The sequence below is a fragment of the Pristiophorus japonicus genome, unplaced genomic scaffold, assembly GCF_044704955.1.
Source record: "Pristiophorus japonicus isolate sPriJap1 unplaced genomic scaffold, sPriJap1.hap1 HAP1_SCAFFOLD_1265, whole genome shotgun sequence".
Classification (NCBI taxonomy): domain Eukaryota; kingdom Metazoa; phylum Chordata; class Chondrichthyes; family Pristiophoridae; genus Pristiophorus; species Pristiophorus japonicus.
Window position 1 is genome coordinate 30,001 of NW_027250931.1, and position 8,702 is coordinate 38,702.

Genomic DNA, 8,702 nt, shown 5'->3' on the forward strand with positions numbered 1-8,702 from the left:
ACTTGCCAGAAAATGCAAGTGGCCACTTTGCCGGGCCGACTCGCTTGCCCAAGCGGGAAACCATCAACCGCAGGCCCGGTAAGGCGGCCGAATCTGACCTCATAGACTTCCACACAACGGGACTTTTGACTTTCCCGGCCGCGGGTGGCCTCCACCCGGCCTCAGCCATCAGCCCTGCCTGCCTCCAGCCGCCTTCTGGTTAATGAGTTATCCAGCCTGGCACTTCGGTTGCGCCAGCGAGACCACGTCTCGGCTTTGGTTAATGATTTGAGCCGAACCGACCTGCCCCCCGCCCCCCCCGGGCTGAACTCGGGCAGGTCTGCCGATTTCCCGACTCCTTTCGGGGCCTAATCGGGTCGCGCGAGCCGCCTGGCGCGATCGGGGACCATGCCCCGGCCTCTGCCAGGCCTCGGGCAGCCGCTTTTGAAGCCCGACCAAAAACCCGAAAAATGGGCAAAAAGGGAATAAATTCCCGCCCAAAAAGGGTGAATAGTCGGTTGGGCGGCAGCCCTGGTCGGTCTCTGCAGACCTGGAGGCTCGAGACGTTTGTTTGGAAAACTCACCAAGTCTCGATTCTGCCACCTCCTACCTCTGTGCAGATACCCCGCCAACCCCCAAGGACAGAAATGACAAGTGTCAAGTTGGCGGGGCGTCGGGCCACCTGCTGCCGGCCATGAGCATCCAAATCCCCGCAAAAGGGGCATTTTCATTTCTTCATCGGGACTTCCGGCAATTTCCAAGGTTCAACTCATTAACGTTCGCAGACACTTGCCAGAAAATGCAAGTGGCCACTTTGCCGGGCCGACTCGCTTGCCCAAGCGGGAAACCATCAACCGAAGGCCCGGTAAGGCGGCCGAATCTGACCTCATAGACTTCCACACAACGGGACTTTTGACTTTCCCGGCCGCGGGTGGCCTCCACCCGGCCTCAGCCATCAGCCCTGCCTGCCTCCAGCCGCCTTCTGGTTAATGAGTTATCCAGCCTGGCACTTCGGTTGCGCCAGCGAGACCAAGTCTCGGCTTTGGTTAATGATTTGAGCCGAACCGACCTGCCCCCCGCCCCCGCGGGCTGAAGTCGGGCAGGTCTGCCGATTTCCCGACTCCTTTCGGGGCCTAATCGGGTCGCGCGTGCCGCCTGGCGCGATCGGGGCCCATGCCCCGGCCTCTGCCAGGCCTCGGGCAGCCGCTTTTGAAGCCCGACCAAAAACCCGAAAAATGGGCAAAAAGGGAATAAATTCCCGCCCAAAAAGGGTGAATAGTCGGTTGGGCGGCAGCCCTGGTCGGTCTCTGCAGACCTGGAGGCTCGAGACGTTTGTTTGGAAAACTCACCAAGTCTCGATTCTGCCACCTCCTACCTCTGTGCAGATACCCCGCCAACCCCAAGGACAGAAATGACAAGTGTCAAGTTGGCGGGGCGTCGGGCCACCTGCTGCCGGCCATGAGCATCCAAATCCCCGCAAAAGGGGCATTTTCATTTCTTCATCGGGACTTCCGGCAATTTCCAAGGTTCAACTCATTAACGTTGTTCGCAGACACTTGCCAGAAAATGCAAGTGGCCACTTTGCCGGGCCGACTCGCTTGCCCAAGCGGGAAACCATCAACCGAAGGCCCGGTAAGGCGGCCGAATCTGACCTCATAGACTTCCACACAACGGGACTTTTGACTTTCTTCCCGGCCGCGGGTGGCCTCCACCCGGCCTCAGCCATCAGCCCTGCCTGCCTCCAGCCGCCTTCTGGTTAATGAGTTATCCAGCCTGGCACTTCGGTTGCGCCAGCGAGACCAAGTCTCGGCTTTGGTTAATGATTTGAGCCGAACCGACCTGCCCCCCGCCCCCCCCCGGGCTGAACTCGGGCAGGTCTGCCGATTTCCCGACTCCTTTCGGGGCCTAATCGGGTCGCGCGAGCCGCCTGGCGCGATCGGGGACCATGCCCCGGCCTCTGCCAGGCCTCGGGCAGCCGCTTTTGAAGCCCGACCAAAAACCCGAAAAATGGGCAAAAAGGGAATAAATTCCCGCCCAAAAAGGGTGAATAGTCGGTTGGGCGGCAGCCCTGGTCGGTCTCTGCAGACCTGGAGGCTCGAGACGTTTGTTTGGAAAACTCACCAAGTCTCGATTCTGCCACCTCCTACCTCTGTGCAGATACCCCGCCAACCCCCAAGGACAGAAATGACAAGTGTCAAGTTGGCGGGGCGTCGGGCCACCTGCTGCCGGCCATGAGCATCCAAATCCCCGCAAAAGGGGCATTTTCATTTCTTCATCGGGACTTCCGGCAATTCCAAGGTTCAACTCATTAACGTTGTTCGCAGACACTTGCCAGAAAATGCAAGTGGCCACTTTGCCGGGCCGACTCGCTTGCCCAAGCGGGAAACCATCAACCGAAGGCCCGGTAAGGCGGCCGAATCTGACCTCATAGACTTCCACACAACGGGACTTTTGACTTTCCCGGCCGCGGGTGGCCTCCACCCGGCCTCAGCCATCAGCCCTGCCTGCCTCCAGCCGCCTTCTGGTTAATGAGTTATCCAGCCTGGCACTTCGGTTGCGCCAGCGAGACCAAGTCTCGGCTTTGGTTAATGATTTGAGCCGAACCGACCTGCCCACGCCACCGCGGCTGAACTCGGCAAGGTCTGCCGATTTCCCGACTCCTTTCGGGGCCTAATCGGGTCGCGCGAGCCACCTGGCGCGATCGGGGCCCATGCCCCGGCCTCTGCCAGGCCTCGGGCAGCCGCTTTTGAAGCCCGACCAAAAACCCGAAAAATGGGCAAAAAGGGAATAAATTCCCGCCCAAAAAGGGTGAATAGTCGGTTGGGCGGCAGCCCTGGTCGGTCTCTGCAGACCTGGAGGCTCGAGACGTTTGTTTGGAAAACTCACCAAGTCTCGATTCTGCCACCTCCTACCTCTGTGCAGATACCCCGCCAACCCCCAAGGACAGAAATGACAAGTGTCAAGTTGGCGGGCGTCGGGCCACCTGCTGCCGGCCATGAGCATCCAAATCCCCGCAAAAGGGGCATTTTCATTTCTTCATCGGGACTTCCGGCAATTTCCAAGGTTCAACTCATTAACGTTGTTCGCAGACACTTGCCAGAAAATGCAAGTGGCCACTTTGCCGGGCCGACTCGCTTGCCCAAGCGGGAAACCATCAACCGAAGGCCCGGTAAGGCGGCCGAATCTGACCTCATAGACTTCCACACAACGGGACTTTTGACTTTCCCGGCCGCGGGTGGCCTCCACCCGGCCTCAGCCATCAGCCCTGCCTGCCTCCAGCCGCCTTCTGGTTAATGAGTTATCCAGCCTGGCACTTCGGTTGCGCCAGCGAGACCAAGTCTCGGCTTTGGTTAATGATTTGAGCCGAACCGACCTGCCCCCCGCCCCGCGGGCTGAAGTCGGGCAGGTCTGCCGATTTCCCGACTCCTTTCGGGGCCTAATCGGGTCGCGCGTGCCGCCTGGCGCGATCGGGGCCCATGCCCCGGCCTCTGCCAGGCCTCGGGCAGCCGCTTTTGAAGCCCGACCAAAAACCCGAAAAATGGGCAAAAAGGGAATAAATTCCCGCCCAAAAAGGGTGAATAGTCGGTTGGGCGGCAGCCCTGGTCGGTCTCTGCAGACCTGGAGGCTCGAGACGTTTGTTTGGAAAACTCACCAAGTCTCGATTCTGCCACCTCCTACCTCTGTGCAGATACCCCGCCAACCCCCAAGGACAGAAATGACAAGTGTCAAGTTGGCGGGGCGTCGGGCCACCTGCTGCCGGCCATGAGCATCCAAATCCCCGCAAAAGGGGCATTTTCATTTCTTCATCGGGACTTCCGACAATTGCCGAGGTTCAACTCATTAACGTTGTTCGCAGACACTTGCCAGAAAATGCAAGTGGCCACTTTGCCGGGCCGACTCGCTTGCCCAAGCGGGAAACCATCAACCGAAGGCCCGGTAAGGCGGCCGAATCTGACCTCATAGACTTCCACACAACGGGACTTTTGACTTTCCCGGCCGCGGGTGGCCTCCACCCGGCCTCAGCCATCAGCCCTGCCTGCCTCCAGCCGCCTTCTGGTTAATGAGTTATCCAGCCTGGCACTTCGGTTGCGCCAGCGAGACCAAGTCTCGGCTTTGGTTAATGATTTGAGCCGAACCGACCTGCCCCCCGCCCCCGCGGGCTGAAGTCGGGCAGGTCTGCCGATTTCCCGACTCCTTTCGGGGCCTAATCGGGTCGCGCGTGCCGCCTGCGCGATCGGGGCCCATGCCCCGGCCTCTGCCAGGCCTCGGGCAGCCGCTTTTGAAGCCCGACCAAAACCCGAAAAATGGGCAAAAAGGGAATAAATTCCCGCCCAAAAAGGGTGAATAGTCGGTTGGGCGGCAGCCCTGGTCGGTCTCTGCAGACCTGGAGGCTCGAGACGTTTGTTTGGAAAACTCACCAAGTCTCGATTCTGCCACCTCCTACCTCTGTGCAGATACCCCGCCAACCCCCAAGGACAGAAATGACAAGTGTCAAGTTGGCGGGGCGTCGGGCCACCTGCTGCCGGCCATGAGCATCCAAATCCCCGCAAAAGGGGCATTTTCATTTCTTCATCGGGACTTCCGACAATTGCCGAGGTTCAACTCATTAACGTTGTTCGCAGACACTTGCCAGAAAATGCAAGTGGCCACTTTGCCGGGCCGACTCGCTTGCCCAAGCGGGAAACCATCAACCGAAGGCCCGGTAAGGCGGCCGAATCTGACCTCATAGACTTCCACACAACGGGACTTTTGACTTTCCCGGCCGCGGGTGGCCTCCACCCGGCCTCAGCCATCAGCCCTGCCTGCCTCCAGCCGCCTTCTGGTTAATGAGTTATCCAGCCTGGCACTTCGGTTGCGCCAGCGAGACCAAGTCTCGGCTTTGGTTAATGATTTGAGCCGAACCGACCTGCCCCCCGCCCCCGCGGGCTGAACTCGGGCAGGTCTGCCGATTTCCCGACTCCTTTCGGGGCCTAATCGCGTCGCGCGAGCCGCCTGGCGCGATCGGGGACCATGCCCCGGCCTCTGCCAGGCCTCGGGCAGCCGCTTTTGAAGCCCGACCAAAAACCCGAAAAAATGGGCAAAAAGGGAATAAATTCCCCCCAAAAAGGGTGAATAGTCGGTTGGGCGGCAGCCCTGGTCGGTCTCTGCAGACCTGGAGGCTCGAGACGTTTGTTTGGAAAACTCACCAAGTCTCGATTCTGCCACCTCCTACCTCTGTGCAGATACCCCGCCAACCCCAAGGACAGAAATGACAAGTGTCAAGTTGGCGGGGCGTCGGGCCACCTGCTGCCGGCCATGAGCATCCAAATCCCCGCAAAAGGGGCATTTTCATTTTCTTCATCGGGACTTCCGACAATTGCCGAGGTTCAACTCATTAACGTTGTTCGCAGACACTTGCCAGAAAATGCAAGTGGCCACTTTGCCGGGCCGACTCGCTTGCCCAAGCGGGAAACCATCAACCGCAGGCCCGGTAAGGCGGCCGAATCTGACCTCATAGACTTCCACACAACGGGACTTTTGACTTTCCCGGCCGCGGGTGGCCTCCACCCGGCCTCAGCCATCAGCCCTGCCTGCCTCCAGCCGCCTTCTGGTTAATGAGTTATCCAGCCTGGCACTTCGGTTGCGCCAGCGAGACCAAGTCTCGGCTTTGGTTAATGATTTGAGCCGAACCGACCTGCCCCCCGCCCCCCCCGGGCTGAACTCGGGCAGGTCTGCCGATTTCCCGACTCCTTTCGGGGCCTAATCGGGTCGCGCGAGCCGCCTGGCGCGATCGGGGACCATGCCCCGGCCTCTGCCAGGCCTCGGGCAGCCGCTTTTGAAGCCCGACCAAAAACCCGAAAAATGGGCAAAAAGGGAATAAATTCCCGCCCAAAAAGGGTGAATAGTCGGTTGGGCGGCAGCCCTGGTCGGTCTCTGCAGACCTGGAGGCTCGAGACGTTTGTTTGGAAAACTCACCAAGTCTCGATTCTGCCACCTCCTACCTCTGTGCAGATACCCCGCCAACCCCCAAGGACAGAAATGACAAGTGTCAAGTTGGCGGGGCGTCGGGCCACCTGCTGCCGGCCATGAGCATCCAAATCCCCGCAAAAGGGGCATTTTCATTTCTTCATCGGGACTTCCGGCAATTTCCAAGGTTCAACTCATTAACGTTGTTCGCAGACACTTGCCAGAAAATGCAAGTGGCCACTTTGCCGGGCCGACTCGCTTGCCCAAGCGGGAAACCATCAACCGAAGGCCCGGTAAGGCGGCCGAATCTGACCTCATAGACTTCCACACAACGGGGACTTTGACTTTCCCGGCCGCGGGTGGCCTCCACCCGGCCTCAGCCATCAGCCCTGCCTGCCTCCAGCCGCCTTCTGGTTAATGAGTTATCCAGCCTGGCACTTCGGTTGCGCCAGCGAGACCAAGTCTCGGCTTTGGTTAATGATTTGAGCCGAACCGACCTGCCCCCGCCCCCCCGGGCTGAACTCGGGCAGGTCTGCCGATTTCCCGACTCCTTTCGGGGCCTAATCGGGTCGCGCGAGCCGCCTGGCGCGATCGGGGACCATGCCCCGGCCTCTGCCAGGCCTCGGGCAGCCGCTTTTGAAGCCCGACCAAAAACCCGAAAAATGGGCAAAAAGGGAATAAATTCCCGCCCAAAAAGGGTGAATAGTCGGTTGGGCGGCAGCCCTGGTCGGTCTCTGCAGACCTGGAGGCTCGAGACGTTTGTTTGGAAAACTCACCAAGTCTCGATTCTGCCACCTCCTACCTCTGTGCAGATACCCCGCCAACCCCCAAGGACAGAAATGACAAGTGTCAAGTTGGCGGGGCGTCGGGCCACCTGCTGCCGGCCATGAGCATCCAAATCCCCGCAAAAGGGGCATTTTCATTTCTTCATCGGGACTTCCGGCAATTTCCGAGGTTCAACTCATTAACGTTGTTCGCAGACACTTGCCAGAAAATGCAAGTGGCCACTTTGCCGGGCCGACTCGCTTGCCCAAGCGGGAAACCATCAACCGAAGGCCCGGTAAGGCGGCCGAATCTGACCTCATAGACTTCCACACAACGGGACTTTTGACTTTCCCGGCCGCGGGTGGCCTCCACCCGGCCTCAGCCATCAGCCCTGCCTGCCTCCAGCCGCCTTCTGGTTAATGAGTTATCCAGCCTGCACTTCGGTTGCGCCAGCGAGACCAAGTCTCGGCTTTGGTTAATGATTTGAGCCGAACCGACCTGCCCCCCGCCCCCCCGGGCTGAACTCGGGCAGGTCTGCCGATTTCCCGACTCCTTTCGGGGCCTAATCGGGTCGCGCGAGCCGCCTGGCGCGATCGGGGACCATGCCCGGCCTCTGCCAGGCCTCGGGCAGCCGCTTTTGAAGCCCGACCAAAACCCGAAAAATGGGCAAAAAGGAATAAATTCCCGCCCAAAAAGGGTGAATAGTCGGTTGGGCGGCAGCCCTGGTCGGTCTCTGCAGACCTGGAGGCTCGAGACGTTTGTTTGGAAAACTCACCAAGTCTCGATTCTGCCACCTCCTACCTCTGTGCAGATACCCCGCCAACCCCCAAGGACAGAAATGACAAGTGTCAAGTTGGCGGGGCGTCGGGCCACCTGCTGCCGGCCATGAGCATCCAAATCCCCGCAAAAGGGGCATTTTCATTTCTTCATCGGGACTTCCGGCAATTTCCAAGGTTCAACTCATTAACGTTGTTCGCAGACACTTGCCAGAAAATGCAAGTGGCCACTTTGCCGGCCGACTCGCTTGCCCAAGCGGGAAACCATCAACCGAAGGCCCGGTAAGGCGCCGAATCTGACCTCATAGACTTCCACACAACGGGACTTTTGACTTTCCCGGCCGCGGGTGGCCTCCACCCGGCCTCAGCCATCAGCCCTGCCTGCCTCCAGCCGCCTTCTGGTTAATGAGTTATCCAGCCTGGCACTTCGGTTGCGCCAGCGAGACCAAGTCTCGGCTTTGGTTAATGATTTGAGCCGAACCGACCTGCCCCACGCCACCGCGGGCTGAACTCGGCAAGGTCTGCCGATTTCCCGACTCCTTTCGGGGCCTAATCGGGTCGCGCGAGCCACCTGGCGCGATCGGGGCCCATGCCCCGGCCTCTGCCAGGCCTCGGGCAGCCGCTTTTGAAGCCCGACCAAAAACCCGAAAAATGGGCAAAAAGGGAATAAATTCCCGCCCAAAAAGGGTGAATAGTCGGTTGGGCGGCAGCCCTGGTCGGTCTCTGCAGACCTGGAGGCTCGAGACGTTTGTTTGGAAAACTCACCAAGTCTCGATTCTGCCACCTCCTACCTCTGTGCAGATACCCCGCCAACCCCCAAGGACAGAAATGACAAGTGTCAAGTTGGCGGGGGCGTCGGGCCACCTGCTGCCGGCCATGAGCATCCAAATCCCCGCAAAAGGGGCATTTTCATTTCTTCATCGGGACTTCCGGCAATTTCCAAGGTTCAACTCATTAACGTTGTTCGCAGACACTTGCCAGAAAATGCAAGTGGCCACTTTGCCGGGCCGACTCGCTTGCCCAAGCGGGAAACCATCAACCGAAGGCCCGGTAAGGCGGCCGAATCTGACCTCATAGACTTCCACACAACGGGACTTTTGACTTTCCCGGCCGCGGGTGGCCTCCACCCGGCCTCAGCCATCAGCCTGCCTGCCTCCAGCCGCCTTCTGGTTAATGAGTTATCCAGCCTGCACTTCGGTTGCGCCAGCGAGACCAAGTCTCGGCTTTGGTTAATGA